Source organism: Zosterops lateralis (genome assembly GCF_965231275.1).
Source record: "Zosterops lateralis genome assembly, chromosome: 13".
Lineage (NCBI taxonomy): Eukaryota > Metazoa > Chordata > Aves > Passeriformes > Zosteropidae > Zosterops > Zosterops lateralis.
Genome location: NC_139773.1, coordinates 12,312,333 through 12,327,358, shown reverse-complemented (window position 1 = coordinate 12,327,358; position 15,026 = coordinate 12,312,333). Strand labels below are relative to the sequence as shown.

Here is a 15,026-nt window from a genome sequence, read left to right as displayed (position 1 = left end):
CATGTGATAAGTGATATGAGATTGAGCTGAAAAAAAAATCATACATCTGTGCTGATCATGCACATTATTTAAAAAAAGGCCCAAAATAACTTGGTTAGTAAATGAATACAAAGCCTTTGACATCATGGGTGCTTCAGACTCACATCCACACAGCTGCTAAAATGGAAATTTGTCATCCCAAGTATTAAATAGAAGGAAGGTCAGAGAAATTAATTAAACAAATACATAGGAAACCTGACCTAGCAGTCATTAGAAACTCCAATCAATGGGTATTTGTCTTGCAGGACAAAACCATTACTGCTTACAGAAACATTAAAGAATCATGGACTTGGACCAAGAAATCTATTTTGGAAGGCTTTTCTTCCTAGCACAGGACATGACATTTTCAAGAGCATTTAATTGCACTTTTTCATTCTGGAACTGAATGGTAAAATCCTATACCCCATTGACTGAGACCACAGCCTCACATAACCCCTGCAGCAGCATTTGCCTTAAACAACAGCAAATTTGTCAATGCCTGACTTTATTAATATGAAAGCAAGAGTTCTTGTAGCAAAAAGAGAACTCCCTGTGGTAAGTCTTTGGCCAGGGTTGTAACAAGCTCCATTTTAAGTTTCAAACTGCAGTGACATCAGCAAGTGACAAAACCAGCCTTGGCTCCTGGGATGTGCTGAAGTTCATGAATGGCAGTTCTGCCACTGTCAGAGCTCAGGACACAGCACAGGCCAGAGCTCTGGGAAACATCCTCTGGATTCCTGGAGTTCCATATTCTTATCTGGGAGACATGCAGTAAATAACACATATTCATTTTTAGGCTTATTTTGCATCTTGGTGAGAGGTTTCTGCCAGTTCCAATCACGTTAGGATCACATCTCCATTGTCTCTGAACCCTTCCCAAGTCATCTGCAGGCTGCTGAAAGGGCTGAATATCTCGTGTTATTGCTCATTGTATCACAGGCTGCCCTCAGGTCTCTGAATGGTTTCTCTCTCTATATTCCACAGGACACAACACTGGTAACTGCAGTTAGGTGTTTCAACTGCTAATCTTTTAAGAAGAAAAACTATTTAGCTTTCAGATTTATTTCCTTATGGCCAACATGTTGCCAGACTCAAATTGCAGAAAAAGTTCACCAGATGTTGGACTTGGTGACAATAATATAATCTGGGAGTGTTTCACTGGAAGCTCTGAGCAGTGACTGGGAATAAAACTTCTCCCTGGCTGATGTGGTTCATCTGTAGATAAATAAGCTCTGTGTGCTTTGGTACATTCTCTGTGCATTCTGCTTCAGTGGTTTACTTCCACTTATTTTGATTTAATTTTTTTTTCCTGGCATAAACTTAACATAAAACAGAGCTGTGCAAACTTGATAACCTTAAGGAATTATTTGGGACACAGTGATCTAGGCATAACTCTCTCCTCCTTTATCCCCATAAACAAGGAAGACCATAAATCACCCTCCATCTGCTTTGGCATGCAGTGGCACTCAGGAAATGCTATGCAGAGCTCTCCATCATGCAAATCTAGGCTGGGACCCTGTGGCCAGTGAAGTCAGCAACGTGAAGACTTATTTCCAAACAGAAAGCAAAGAAAAGCATAAGACTAAATCTTGATTCCTCGTTCCTTTCCTCTTTTGGTTATTGGTTTGGTTTTTTGGGGGGGTTGTTTGTTTGGTTGGTTGGTTGGTTTTTGGGGGTGTTTTTTTGTGTATAGAAAAGAAAGAATCGAACTAAATCACACAAAACAATGGATGCACATACTACAGCACCCATCTCTTGGTTTGGTCTGCCTTAACCTTAAAATCATCCTTTTCCCCATTTGACAACTTCTGAACTTGGTGAATTGTACGAATCCTGTTTTAAAATATGGGAGAACTGAGCTGTGTATAATGCCAGCTTTTTTTTAAGGGGGGATGGGGTGTCATTTTTAAGAGAAAAACTTCTTTTTAAGTGTTTGACTCCAGATGCCTGAAGTGATTCTCCACTCTGTCTGAAAATGTGCACACAGAAACTTTAAACTACAAACTGTAATATTCAGCTGTTAAGGCAGCAAATTGTGTGAGCAGGGTGTTTTACTGCTGTGATTTGAACACCTTGGAAATGCTGAGGCATATTAAAATATTTTGAAGGCATTTAATGAATAATAAATGTATTTATTATTGCTATGCCACTCAAGCAGGGAAAACAACATCAGCTTGCATGAAAATACGTCGGTGACTGCTCTGCAGCAAACAGAAGTTGATTATACACAAATCTTTCCTGTGGCTGGGGTAGAAGTATTTTCTTCAATGCCTTTTACACATCATTCCTCCCTTTTTGCAAAGGAGAATTGTGGTTTTCCCTCTTTGCATGCACTTGCACTTCCTCGCCTTTTTTAGTTCCAGCAACTGGAAACTATTTCTTCCTTCTCCTTTTTTGTAACCTGGTGAAAAAGTGCTTTTATTCCTTCACAAATTCCTTTTCTAAACAGTAGCCAGCAAGGACTTTACGGAGCAGTGATTTTCACAGCATCTTTTCAGTGTCCCTGGAATCGTTCTGCTGCACAAGCAAATGCAGAGTATTTTTGAGAAGGATTGAAAGTAAATGACTTCAGATTTTCTGCTCTGTACTCACACCAGTGTTTTAAGCACAGCTTCTCAGAAAGTTAGGGAGATCTAAAATTATATTTAAAAGAAAGAGGTATATAGAATCATCTTTGCTACTTTGATGTGATTATCATTCATTCAAACACGTTGTTGCCTGCTAAATGTATTTATTCAAGATCTTCAGTAGTTATTTAACACCCTGCATGTTAATATGTTTATGGGCCCAATAAGCAACATGTTAATGAAAGTTTATATTAGCAAGAGTGTGTGGGGAAGAAAAAAAGAAAGTGCCAATACAATGAGAAGAAACTGTAAGAAATCAGAAATTTTTGCTGAGCAAATCTGTTTAGAAATAGAATTCATCCTTTGTACTCAGTTCTTCAAATAAAGCAGGAGGAAACTCTTTAAGATAACCTTACAAAGAGATCAAGTGGGGGAAAAAAGCACAGTAGTTAGCCCATGTTATGTGATAAGAGTAAAAAAATTGTAGGAACTTGATTGTTCTTCTCCTTTTTACTGACACAAATTGCAGTTAGAGCATTTACTGATTTCTATTTCATGATAACACAAAAATGGGAAAGAATATAGTAAGCACTGGACCTGATCCCACTTTCCTCACCTCTACATGTTTGATCTTCTAATTTTATTCCTTATTTTAAAATTCTCTTTGATTTAGCTTTCAAGGTGAGGAATATTCTTGACAGCAGCAGTGACATGGCACAGCAGCAGGACTGGCACAGCCATCTGAACCTTTTTGGAGCTGCTCCTGATTTCTCCTCTCTCTTACAGTAGCATTTTGCAAAATCCATTCTTTTAGAGAGTAATGCTTTAATAATGGAGGAAAAACAGAGGTTTAGAATAGACTATTGTTTGCTGCTATGAACTAAGGTGGGAGATTAAATAATAGATCACATACAAGAAAGGTTGAAAATTAGTCTAATCACTCAAAAATCCTGAAGGAACAGCCATTCTGATTTTCCCCTGCTGGTTACCTCTCTGTTTTTATGGTTTAAACTGCTTTTAAAAATGCTGACTTTCTCTATGCCACAGAACTTCAAAATATTTCAGAGAAGTGCTATTGGGCAGTTGTGTAATAAAATTACTGTCTGCTTGCAATCATATATTCTGCTGCTGTCCAAAGATCATCTTCTCTCAGGACACTCACAGAATTTAATAGAGCTAGGGGAGAAATTTTTCTTTTCCTGATCAAACTCATCACATTTCCCAGACAGTCAGTGGGGGAGACACTTGGATGGATTGTGTGGGGAAGAGGGGGAAAAACAAGGAAAATGTCCTAGCCAAGGAGCTGGGGCTCTAGTTTGGTGCTTTAGAATCATTCCTTCCACAAGCCCCTTCACCCTGAAGAACTGAGCACCTTGGTGGTGCTGCTCTAGCTCTGGCTGAGGCAGAGATCTCTCTACAAGATCTACAAATGATATAGAAAACAGATTTGAAGTGCTATATCTGCTGTGTTGGTTATGGACCATGCTCTTTCCTCAGAGAAACAGTGATGGCAATGCTGTTTGAGAGTTCCCAGAGCTCCTCTGCCTCTTCTCCCCCCATTCCTGAGAAGGGTGACCTGGAATTACCTGCAGTGTGGTTTCTGTGTTGGGGTTTTTAACCACACACACCTTGCACTTGGAGAAGATGCTTTCAGCTGATGCTGAAAGTTGTTTTGAGGAGCTCTATGTGCCCCCAGACAAGGTTACTGGGCCCATCTCAAATCTTGCCTCTTCACTCCCCTGGATGTGCTCAGACTCCTCCAGACACACATTTCCTGCACTTGCCACTGATAAATATCCATTTTTATCTCCTTAGAACAGACCTAACCATGGTGCAAACTATTTTGCATATCACGGACTTTGTGTGAGCAGATGTAACTTGCAAATGGAGGAAGAAAGATGTTGTTGCAGGAAACTTTTTTTAAAAAAGGAATAAAAACTAGGGAAGGCAGCACAGATTTCTGTTGTTCACTGTTTTTCTCTCTTTGTGGAGTGAGTTCTTCCATTGCTTCCTGTTATGTTTACTAATGTGTAGCTTAAATTGTCTGTTAAGCTACCTTTCAATTTAGCCAAAGGTTTTGATGTAAGAACATAAGGAGATTACAGGAACAAATTGTCAGGAGAAAAGAAAGCTAAAGACAACGGTTCTGATCCCTACACAAATAAGGAAACAAGACTTTCTTTACATAGAGTATCCCATTCTTACCAAATCCAACAGAAAAAAATTGACTAGACTGCCAGTGTTATTTCCTTCTCTGCTATTAATTTTAAAAATGCTGCAGGCACAAATGTTTTGCAGATATTTGCTTTAAGATACAAATAGTTGTCCAAATGCAAATAGGAAAATACAATTTATTTTTTTTCCTGGGAGATGGAAAATCACTTGGAAAATTCTTCTGCACTGTGTCCAAAATATCAGCAAAGCATTTGTGCACTTCAGTGTCTCAAGGCAATGTTCTGAGAATGATGCCAACCATCATTGATTTCCATTTCGAAAAGACTCCTTTAAAAAAGTGTTTTGGTTTGAACAACCAAAAGCAGAAATAAATTATTTCTTTTCTCACCATTCCCATGCTCATTCTCTGACAACTTTCCATATAAAAGCTTTGTCTTTGGTGGGTGGGGAGTGGGGAATACAGAAAATCACAGGTTAGTACAGAAAGGGAAGGATGTTTATTTTGCAAGTGTTCGTTCCCTGACAGTGTCTAACATTCCCCTGCCCAAGGCTGTCACCTCAGCATCACTTCAGCCCTGCCTGAGGAGGGTGGGCTTCAAGACCATGACAAGTTCAGCTGGCTCAGAGTTAGACCTGGGATTACCCCTCTGTGACACTAAAATGCCAATAATGTATGCACCAACCTTGCCAAATCTCTCTCTGTCCTCTGCTTAGAAAGCGTTGACTCCACAAAACCTCCTTTTAGATGCCAAATTCATTTATTTCAATTCCTGTGCTGGAGTCAGCTTCCAAACAGGCTCCACAGCACTTTGCTACAGCTCCTCCTTCCAGCTGGCCAAGCTTTGAAGTGCACTAGAAAGGCTCATGTGTTCCTGGAGATGAAAAGTTTCTCTTTACTTCATTCACCCGAAAAAATGGCTTTCAAAGCTGTGCTAGAGCTATTTCCAGCAAGGTTTGTGTTGATGTGTTTCTGTTATTACCGTGGCATAGCACATAACATGGCCATAACTGCAGATGGGGTAGGGAACATCAATAAAAAGTATTACTTCCAATTTGTTATTATGTTTCCAAGACAGCAAGAAACCAAGGTCATGCATCTTTAGGAGTTACCTCTTGTCAGCCAAGACAGAGTAATACACTGCCTATGAGCTCTAGACCATCTCAGAAAACCAAATGAGTTTAAATCACTGAATCAGAGTTCATAAAAAACCTCAGCCTAGGTTGGTTGCTCCTGTGGTTCCCTTACACAGCCAGTCTGAACCTTTCAGTGTTAAACTGTAACTCCTGTGCATTTTAACTGAGAAGAATTCAATGTGGTCCTCTGCTGCCAAACTGCCCAGTGAAGTCACTGGAGCACACAGAAATGATTTTGAGGGCAGCAGGTTTACATACACACTTAAACTTTTAATATATGGGGCCAAGTTGCTATGACAGCAATGGGAAGTGCAGGGTAAAGGGTGAGACTGACCCCTTGTATTTCCAATGTGTTTTCTTCTAAGTTTCACCTACCACACATGCAGCATCTCCAGACATTTGAAACCCAGGCAAGCATCATCAAGAAGAGTTTGTTCCACGATCAGTAGAAGGACACTTCAGTGCTAACCAAAAGGAAAAAAAAAAGCCTAGCAGTCAGCTGAGGTGTTTTTCTTTTGGATGGTGACTGATTAAATATCACCTGAAAACATAACATCACTTTTAAAGCAAGATCCCAGGCGCAGGGGAAGCAGAAAGTTGTTCTGTTGAGTCAGACAGCACATTTAGCTCATTCTCTGCTGTATTTAATCTGTGTCTCCCTTGCCCACAGGCAGGGGTAGGATGCAGTGCTTGTAAAGTGCTTTTCCTTCAGGTCTACAGGCTCAGGGAAGGAAACCCAGAGTGTTAAAAACAAAAAAGAGGAATAGAAGAGCTCTGAGCTTCTTGTGTTTCATGAGAAACTTAGTATATTGTCTTCATAACTTAGACAAATGCCACAAAAATCTTGTGTTTTCTGTGGGGCTCCAGTGGCTCCCAAGCCCTTCTTAGCAGCTCTTTTTGGCCAGCAGCTGGTGAAAACCCCAAAGATGAACCCCAAGGTTTGCCTCTGTGTGTGTGTACTTGCACACAATTACAAATCTCTGTATTTTGCTACTACTCAACCTCCTCCTCTTACAGACAGTGATGGTTTCTGTGCAGATTGTGCTTCCTAACAGCTCAATAGTGTCCTTTTGAGTCAATCCCAGTGTCACAGGGTAGTTTTGGAGACAAGTATTGATGTCAGCCATTCCCTGACATGTTGCTGTACAAGTCTGTCCACTGAGCTCGAAATGAGGCAGCACATGAACACAACCCTTCCTTGGTGCTGCTTCCTCAAGAGACACAGGGGGATCCAGCTGGGACCCACTGCTTTTCCTCTTACATCAGAGACAGAAAATGCCTTAGCACTAAATAATGCTTAAGGAAACCTACTGTGGAATATATGCTGCTCGCATTTTCTTTCCAGATCTTGATTTATTTGGGTTTTCTGGGGTTTTGCTTCTTTCAGAGAATCTGCTTCATTTGCATGTGCTTATTATTCCTCACCAAAATCTCGGTTTTACAAGGATTATATGAAGGAAATGCTTCAAATATACAAAAAAAGAGACACATTCCCTTGCTGATTTTCTCTACACTTTGAGATCTAAGGATGTCCAAAAGGCTTTTTAAATCAAATCCCAAGCTATGGACTATTATACAAAACACCCTCCTTAGGTGCAGTATTTCTTCATAAGAAAAGTTACTCCATCTACTTTAATTCTATCTGTAACCAAATTTTATATGTGCCTGTATTATGTTTTCATTCCTTTTCTAAAATATTATTTCCTTTGTTCTGCACATAATTTAAATCAAGGCAATATTAGAAAACAGGAGGATGGCACCAAACCTCACTGTCTATAACAGCCCAGCTGTGAATGTTTAATGTGTGTGGGACTTTAGGCAAATAAAGGCCCTGAGGGAGGTGGGTGTTGCTGCTCACCATGGCCAGGGTTTGCAAGGTCACGAGCTCCTGCACTTCTTTTCTTCTGCATCACAAATACCACCAAAAATACTCCCAATATACCTTTCTCTGAAGTCTTTTAGGTTCTGATGAAGTCAGTAGGAGTCTCCTCATTGCCTTCCATGGATATGGGATCAAGACCCAAAGCAGAAGGCAGCTGGGGAAAAAAACTCCTTCACAGATGCAATTCTGAGTTTGTTTTGGTTTTGTTTTGTTTTATACATGCTATTACCAACCTGTTCCCATTCTCCAGGCAATTCTTAAAAGAGCTCATTACTAACATGTGGCAGAAGGAAAATGATAAGAAGTGAAAGCAGGTGTTTCCAAATAGGAGAATCTGCTTCTACCCAGAAAATACCATAGTGAACACAGAGATGAGAACTGTCAGTGCTGTAATGGTGTGACAGAGTCTGAATGGGACACAATATAATGCAAGTCATCTTCAGTGTGCTGAGCAAATATAGCACATGAAAAGAGTAAGGAGAGATATTTCTGAAGACTTTTGCAGCTGAACAAGAATTGGATCAGCTTTACTTGGGTATTTCCTTCCTGGCTGCCTTTTGCTTGCAACTTGCAGAACTGCAGTGATGATACAGTGAACTCAGAGACAGAATATAATCCAGAAAATATCATTTTCTGGTGGTTTGCTGATGCAGATGGTAGAAAATATCTTCATTTTTCTTCCTGGGAAACATTTCTGCTGGCTGTAAGACACAAAGCTGGTCATGTAATGTTGAAAAAAAAACTAAAACAAAATAGAAGAAAGGAATGTTCTGTAAAGTTGTGATTCTCAATATAGAGATTATCTAAATTTTAACCTTGTGAGATTTTCATATGCAGTGATGCTTTTGAAGCTCTGATGAGGTTACTCTGCAAAGATATAAAATTCTTTATTCTAAAATGCTCTCATATGCTTGAAGATGAAAGCTTTGAAGCATAAATCCTTATGAATACCTTAAATGGAAGACAAAATTAATGTAATGTTTATTTTCAGAGCTCAGTCTTTTTAGTTTGGTTATTTGGAGTTTTTTGACTTTGAGTAATTACAAATTATCATTATTTGGACTTCTAATAATGGGAGACAACTTCTTGACAAGATCCTACTGACAAAAACTGGATCCCTCTGTGTCAAGAGCTGAGGTTTCTTCCTCTTTCCATTCCCACTGTTTTTCATAATCGCTTTTGGTTCATGGCTCTCACGAGGCTTTTTAAAAATCACTTCCCTGGAAGTGTTTGAGGAGAGACTGGATGGAGCTCTGAGCATCCTGGTCTAGTGGAAGATTCCTTGCCCATGGCAGAGAGTTGGAATGAGATGAGCTTTAAGGCCCCTTCCAACCCAAAGCACTCTGTGATTCTGTAATTGACCTCCTCCCAGCTGAATTATGCTCAGACTGAGGGCTGAATTCTAAAGTAAACTGGTGAAAATCCAAAACAATTCTGCAACATATGGTGTGATATGGTTATTTGGTGAGAAGTCATAGATACATTGGTAATGCTGACAGAGGGAGTGGGAGCTTGAATTTGAATATGAAAACAAAATTGCATGGGTGACATCAGCTGCCTTGGACTGGTTTATAAGACAAACTAAATATGTGCAGCAGCAAATTCTCCAGTAATCATGAAATCAATCAGATCAGGCAGGGAGAGAAATGGAAGGCTTTTCTACCAGGTAGTTTTGATTTGCTTGGGCATGCGATACTTTACAGCCATCAGTGCTGATTGAAAATCTGAAGCAAATCCCTGAAGGAAAACCTGTGATTTATGATAAAAAGAAATAAATCATCCCCTGTTTCTAGCAGAAGAAATGTGAGCATCTGTGTTTTCAGCAACCTTCTGTCTCATTTCCTCATCTTTCCCTCTGAACAAAGCCCTGACTGACACTGGGGGATTCAATGTTCTTCCTGTCCAGGAATCTCTCTGGCTCCTACTATGAATTCTGAGTATACATGGACAGGATCCCCAGAGGCTTAGTCCCTCAGAGGATTAGTCTCCCCAGGGATGGATGAAATAGATTTGAAACTTGAATGCTAAAATAATGCTGGGAAGAGGTGTGTGTCTCTGCAGCCTTAAATGAAGCAAACCCATATTTAGTTCACACACAGTTTCCTTTGTATTTGTGTCCAAAAGGAAAGAAAAGATGATTAAAGGTTCCATGAACTCATGAGGATTCAGAGCTGAGCACATGGCATTTGGAGTTTCTTCCAGATGTTTCAGTGAAAAACAGATACTGATTTGCAGTTTGCTGCTCATGACTAAGTTTGCTAGAACACAGACTTCTTTTTAAAGTTCAGTGTCTTGAATTATCCTCCAAAAAGCCAGATGCCAGAATTCTTGCCTAAAGCTTTAAGGAATAGATGCAGAGGGTGAGGGAATCGTGGGCCAGTTCTTCTACACCTGCTGAAGGTCGCCCTGCCTCACCAGGTGCACTTGGGAGATACTTTGCCAAACACAGCGTGTGATCTTTCTAATTCTGCATGGTTTTTGTGTGCATATCTACACCATTTGAAGAGCACTTGGGAGAAGCAGGTACATAATTTTTGCTCCTGTTTTAAATGACAGCTCAGGCTGCAGGCTTTAGGAAGTACTCAATCTTAGTCCTTTAATCCTCCTTGAATGCTACTGCACTGCTGCTTCACTCACAGTAGGTCCTGGGGTTTGTGTGGGTGTGCAAAGTGAGGAGAGTCACTGTGGCAAATGAAGTATCCTCAATTGTAGCTATTACAGAGTATTAAGTAATTGCCCTTGGAAAGAAGTGACAGTAGAAAATAATAACGTATTCATTTTGTTGTTGAAAATGGACTGTCTAAGCATATAGCTGAAAATCCCAATTAAATTCAATCCTGATGCTCACAGCAGATAAGTATGATGAAGATTCTAAGAGATTTTCTTTCATACATATGAATAAAACAATTACTATGCAGCATATCTAAGTAGTTGACGCCATCAGAAAGTCTACCCTTGAAAAACAAGAAAGGAAGAAAATGTCCTTTCTTTTGTAGTCAGAAAGTATTGACTATGTATGTGGCACATTTTGGATGTCACTAGCTGTAAGATGTATTTCTTTATAAACATGACAGTTCTACTCAACATGGTACAAAAATTCCCTGCTCTTGTACAAACACAGCTAAACTTATCTCTTTTGAGAACGTGCTGAATATTGTGTCTTTTAATGCGACATCGTCTGCGCCATTGGTTCCTGGTGCAACAATGACACACACTTTCACTGGGCTTTGAAATGATGCAGCATGTTTATCCACCCACTGTATACTCTTTCATCCAGTTTTGTACTGGAAGTTTTGCCTCTGGTACTTAAATGACGGTCGTATTTCTTATTGCCAGGGAAAGCTGTCCGTGCTGCTACATGTCAAAAACTGGTAGAAATACAGTGATGCAAATTAAAGTAGTTCAGGTGACTACTAATGCTGAGCAGCTACTCTTCATTAATTAAATTGACTTGCAGTTCATTACTGGCAATGTAGGACAAAATTAGTAAACTTCCCTTTGCGTGTTTCTCTCTCAGGTTGCAATGCAATAAAGTGAACTTGACTTCTGGCAAGGCTCCTGCCAGGGTTACTTACAGACAAGATGAGGTGAAAACATTTGTTTACTAATATGCTTATTCTAGACTGAGAAATTAGATTTTATACCTAATGTTCTCCATGTTACATTTGACATGAACAATAATATTTGGCAAATAATTCTGAGGTTCCAGTTCAGGAAACACATTTTGATTAAAGACTCAGAATTGCATGAAAGCATAAAACCAGGCATAATCTTTCTTTTTGTCTTCTGATTCTCATTATGAATCCAGTGATTTCCAACATCCAACTCTTTCTTTGCATTTCTTTCCCTCCCCTGTTTGTACCTCGGAGGAAATAATTTGGAAACAGTGGCTTGTTGAATTGCCGGAGTTAGTTTACCTGAAAATATCTGATGATAATGTAATCAAAACTGAGTGTTCTGACCATGTTTTAGTTACAGGTAAAATCCCTGCTCTTTCCTCATGATAGATATACCAACACTAGCTTTGTAACGCTCAGTCAGAGATATCTTATAATAAATTCTCATATCTTCCAAGTTTGCTACTGGCTCTGCTGGAAATCCAGATGGAGAAAACAGGGGTAGATGAGGCACACACGGATTGGGAACCTGTGACTGGAAAAATTGCTCTGATCTTAGGTTCAGGTCCTTAAATAAGAGCAACTATAGCACCTATCAAAGGCTCATAAACAGAAGGGGAGAAGTCAGGATGGGAGAGAAAGGGAGGAGGGGAGCAGATCAGATTCAGATGTGATCCACCCTTCTTGTAGATTTGTCCATCTCCAAAGTTGTACAGCTAATGAAGAATAATTATCACTTATTAATTTTGCATTATCTTTGCAATTGCAACTCAATAGCACCATATGTCACAAGGCTTCTCTTAGATGAAAAGGAGGAAATTCTCTTGACTGCAGTGCCAGAGGAAATATCTCTTTTCAGCACCTGAGCAATAATCTCAAGGGGAAAACTCCAAGACACGCATGTTGCATGGGAGTGAAACGGTGCCATAACTTTTGAGTTATTTTTTGGTCCCTTTAGCTGTGCCTGGAACTTAACATTACATACATCTTCAGCAGCATCTCTGCAAAAACTCTTTTAGAAGAAGCTGAACTTTATTTGCCTAATTTTTGGGAATTATCCCTTCAAATTAGTGACGCTAGAAGTTTTGCTCAAAACTAAAATGACAGACATATCAGAGGAATATTTCTTTCTTCATTATGTGAATATTTTACAAGAACTAAATAAACCCCAACTTATAAACAAATATTGAGTGGGAAAACCAAAGAATGGTTTCATTAGTGCTCCTTTACAAGAGACCAATGGCTATTTATTATTGACATTTGACTGAGCAGCAAAAACAGAATCCCCAACTTTTGGCAGTTGCTTGTACTGCTCTCTAAAAAAAAATTCCAAAACATTGCCTTAAAGAGTTAAACGTGCCTGAAACCCAAAATGGCAGTGAGGCTGAAGGCAGGCAGTTATCCTAAAGCCAGAGCTCGTAAGTCACTGAAGAAGCTGAACCAAGAAATCAGAGGAATGAAGCTTGGTATTAGTTTCTAAGTAACAGAACAAAAACTGTATGGTTAAATTTGCTTTAAATGCTGCACAGATCTTTCCAAAGGCCTGCAATTACTGCCCAAATGCTAATTTTGTAAACACTTCCAAACTATGTAAAAAACCCTTTTCACATAAAGCAAACTTTAACTCATGCTTTCCCTACTCAGTGCAAACAGAAAGCTGACACTGCAGGGTACAGAAACACAACATCAGAATCCACAGAAAGCCACAGCTATGCAATGATAAAGTACTGCTCACAAACATTTATCTACCAAAAAAGAATCTGCAATTCCAGACCACAGTGAAGAATTTACCACAAACTAGGAATCAGCCACATCTGCTGAAGTGAAATAAAAGTATTACCCACCATCAGGGCACTCATTCACATAGTTTCAATCTACAATTCACCATCACCCAAAGGCACAGCCCCTGTAAATCCAGCAGAGTACCCAGTACTAGTACAGAAAATAGTTTGCACCCAAGCACAGGACACACACTACATGATTAAGGAGAACACAAATGCCTGCTGACATTAAGTTATTAAGCACCAGCTCTGTCCAAACACTGAAAAGATGAGCACAGAAATCCCCCCCAAAGCGAGCAGTCCTAGTTCAGCACAGGACACACAGCAAGCACTCCCCTGCAACACCCACACAGCCACACAAAGCAAACCATACAGTCCCTGTCACCGCAAATCCCTCCACTTCCTTTAGAAACAACAACAAAAATCATGCAGCCCTGGCCACTGCTCCCGGACTGGAGGTTGTGTCTCTCCCAGCAGAAGCTGCAAAGGCTTCAGCCGCTGATGAGCCCCGGGGAAGCGGTGCCTGCTGCAATATCCCAGCACTTACTGCATTGCTTTTCAGCGGAGCGAGAGTGGCTGCTCCTCCCGGGCACACATGGCTCGCTCAGCCGGAGGGTTCTCTATTCAGCACAATTCAGCTCCAAAGTCTCTGCATGTGGAGGGGAATTGCCCGCGCTCGGTGCTGGGGGTTTCTGGCTGCAGTGGCTGCTCACCCTATCCATTGCCTCTGGTGTATGCTAAGTAAGCAATCCCCTGGGTCTTCATAAGGAAAGGATGAAGAGTCACAGCTTTCGAGAGCAGATAAGGTGTTCTGCCGAGAGCCTCTGTGATTCCATGGCATTTTAAAGGCAAAGGGGCTGGGGATGCTTCATCTTGCTTTACAGTTCTGGATCGTGCAAGTTGTCGTATTCTGCAACTTGCAGTGGAATTCTCAGCCAAACACTAATTTATATGTTTCAGAGAGAGCTCAAGTTAGCCACAGAAATTCAAGCCAATGCATTTTTAAATGTTGAGGAGCGCACTCTGTCAATTGAACTAAATCTTCTGTTTTTCAGAAGTACAAGTGAAGGGGAGGGGTTTCCTGGCTCTGAAATGCTCTGTACCAGCCCTGCTGGATACAGTCAGAAAGTAGTAGCCTAAAACTTCATGGATTAACATCTCAGATTTAACAGGCTCCAAGCACTGCTCTAGTCTTGAAGGAGGGACTGTCACCCTTGTCCTTTGTCTGCAGAGTGTCTGTCACTTCTGGGGGCTCCTGCATGCAGATGGGGCAGAATTAATGAGCAGTAAGAATAAAAAGGCAGGATGACCAAGAGCCACGGTGCCACTCATTTCTTGTTAAGGACCTTAATTTTTTCACTGCACTGAGATGTTTGACTCAATGCCTTTGGGAAGCCATGGGGGAATTGCCCTTGCTCTCCCCACAAGCAGCTGGAGTGAGGTGTAGAGCAGAGCGGATTTGTGATGCTGAACCACCTCCTGCTCCAACCCTGACCTTCACAGGGGCTCTCAGGAGAAAAGCCCCATTTTGGGGCCGTGCTTACCTGTTACCCAGGCCTCCTACAAATGCTAATTGTGCCTAACCATGTGTGGCAAATCCAGGAAAACAAATTCATTGCAGTCCTGCAGGCAAAAATAGGGATATTTTTTCCACATAGGCACCCAATAGATAACACAGCAATCGTTAATAAACATTCCCTAAGACCAGGTGCTGTGTAAGGTGTTGATTCACACATTCCCCAGGGTTTTTGGGCAGGGGAGATTTTCTCTGCCACTGATGGGGGCATTAAGATATCAGGAGAAGAGCAGCAGGTTTTTGTTGGTGAGGGAAGGTTTTGACCCCCTTAGCAAA

At 40.6% G+C, this 15,026-nt stretch overlaps 1 protein-coding gene across 1 annotated transcript in view; it reads right to left on the bottom strand.

Annotated features, from left to right (window-relative positions):
* CTXND1 (cortexin domain containing 1) overlaps positions 1 to 14,209 on the bottom strand; it is a 34,998-nt gene extending 20,789 nt beyond the window's left edge. The window contains exon 1 of the mRNA XM_083870617.1: positions 13,722 to 14,209. The gene's annotated coding sequence lies outside the window, so the exon portion shown is untranslated. The remainder of the gene's footprint in view (positions 1 to 13,721) is intronic.
* Between the last annotated feature and the right edge of the window lie 817 nt (positions 14,210 to 15,026).